Raw genomic sequence first — 2,500 nt, 5'->3', positions numbered from 1 at the left:
CAGTGTATGGAGAGTTCATTAGCTTATTGCATATAGATAGTAGATTCAAGTCCATCTTGAATGGGGCCACTTTATCCCATAGAGGGTGCCAGGCCCGTAGCAATTACTATCTGCAATTTGCGAACGTTTTCTCCTAAGAGTCGTGTTGCTTGATAGTGCAGCACAAAGTGGGTGGTAAACTCCATCTAAGGCTAAATATAACCACGAGACCGATAGAGAACAAGTACCGTGAGGGAAAGTTGAAAAGAACTCTGAATAGAGAGTTAAAGAGTACGTGAAACCGTATAGGGGTTAAGCCCGTTGAATCTAATCTATCCGATGGATGAAATTCAATATTAAACTTAATCGTTTAGTATGCACTTTTCATCTAGTAGGACACTGCAATCCGTTAGATTAAATATATGCTTTTTTGCTATATTTGAGTCTATCTCTAGAATTCGTAATGGGTTGTTTATCATAAATATCATTATGTGTTATTTTGATAAATCCATAATAGAATTCTGATAGTATTCGACTGACGGATTTAAAACAATCATATAACATGCATATGTAATTATATATAATTTATATGTATTTGATTGGCAGTGCACTCAAAGATTTAGATACCTTCGGGGCCCGTCTTGAAACACGGACCAAGGAGTCTAGCATGTATGCAAGTTATTGGGATTTATTGTCAAACTTTTGTTAGACAATAGAGTATTTTGAAATAAAACCCAAGAGCGAAATTAACGTGACTGTTAATGGGATTATATTTATCCATTATATATTACATATATGGATAAATTTCCATCCCGGGGCGATTTATAATTAAAATTGCAAAATTTTATGAAATCGTACCTTGAGCATACATGGTAGGACCCGAAAGATGGTGAACTATGCCTGATCAGGTTGAAGTCAGGGGAAACCCTGATGGAGGACCGAAGCAGTTCTGACGTGCAAATCGATTGTCAGAATTGGGTATAGGGGCGAAAGACCAATCGAACCATCTAGTAGCTGGTTCCCTCCGAAGTTTCCCTCAGGATAGCTGGTGCACATTATATAAGAGTAATCTTATCCGGTAAAGCGAATGATTAGAGGCTATTGGGGACGAAACGACCTCAACCTATTCTCAAACTTTAAATGGGTAAGACCTCGACTTTCTTGATTGAAGTCATACTTTGAGGTTAAGATAAAAGTTGTACTTAGTGGGCCACTTTTGGTAAGCAGAACTGGCGCTGTGGGATGAACCAAACGCTATGTTACGGCGCCCAAATGTTAATACGACTCATGTCAGATACCATGAAAGGTGTTGGTTGTTTAAGACAGCAGGACGGTGGACATGGAAGTTGTAAACCGCTAAGGAGTGTGTAACAACTCACCTGCCGAAACAACTAGCCCTTAAAATGGATGGCGCTCAAGTCGTCTGCCTATACATAGCCGTTACAATAGATGTTATATATGAGCAATTGTATATAATATGAAATTGTAATGAGTAGGAGGGTACAATGGTGTGCTTTGAAGTGTTGGACGTAAGTCCACATGGAGCCGCCATTGGCACAGATCTTGGTGGTAGTAGCAAATAATCGAATGAGATCTTGGATGACTGAAGTGGAGAAGGGTTCCGTGTGAACAGTGGTTGATCACGGGTTAGTCGGTCCTAAGCTCTAGGCGAAAGCTGAACATATAAAAAAATATAAATTTTTGGTTTATATTTTTTGAGCGAAAGGGAATACGGTTCCAATTCCGTAACCTATTGAGTATACGTTTATTGTGGGTCCTATAGATATAGAGTAATATCTATATTCTATAGGTTTAAAGCTCATCCTGGCAACAGAAGCTACCATAGAGAAGCCGTCGAAGCATACCGAAAGAGTTATCTTTTCTGTTTCATAACTGTATTACCATGGAAGTCTTTCGAAGAGAGATATGGTAAATGAGTTAGAAGAGCATGGCGTTTATTGCTGTGTCGGGTATGTCATTCCTCGGACCTTGAAAATCTATGGTAGGGCCACGTAAACATTCTCAATAGACCGTACCAATATCCGCAGCAGGTCTCCAAGGTTAAGAGTCTCTAGTCGATAGAATAATGTAGGTAAGGGAAGTCGGCAAATTAGATCCGTAACTTCGGGATAAGGATTGGCTCTGAAGATTGAGATGTGTCGGGCTTGTTTGGGAAGTATGAGTAAATGTGTTGGCTGAAGTATCTGATTAGTTGTCTTAACGGACGGTGAAAAGATATGATTAGGCCAGCACGAAGTACGGAACACTCAAGCTATGCTATATACGCTAAAAAAAATGTTGGTAAAACAACATTTTTGTATATAGATTTACAACGACCATCAACAAACAATCAATTCAGAACTGGCACGGACCAGGGGAATCCGACTGTCTAATTAAAACAAAGCATTGTGATGGCTCTAACGGGTGTTGACACAATGTGATTTCTGCCCAGTGCTCTGAATGTCAATGTGAAGAAATTCAAGAAAGCGCGGGTAAACGGCGGGAGTAACTATGACTCTCT

General features: G+C 39.6%; 1 pseudogene; it reads left to right on the top strand.

Moving 5' to 3' along the window:
• LOC129809237 (large subunit ribosomal RNA) overlaps positions 1 to 2,500 on the top strand; it is a pseudogene marked incomplete at its 3' end in the record, with an annotated part of 2,650 nt that extends 150 nt beyond the window's left edge.

Source organism: Phlebotomus papatasi, unplaced genomic scaffold (genome assembly GCF_024763615.1).
Source record: "Phlebotomus papatasi isolate M1 unplaced genomic scaffold, Ppap_2.1 HiC_scaffold_517, whole genome shotgun sequence".
Taxonomy (NCBI): Eukaryota; Metazoa; Arthropoda; class Insecta; order Diptera; family Psychodidae; genus Phlebotomus; species Phlebotomus papatasi.
The sequence above is the reverse complement of the archived record's forward strand: the minus strand, read 5'-3'. Positions and strand labels throughout refer to the sequence as shown.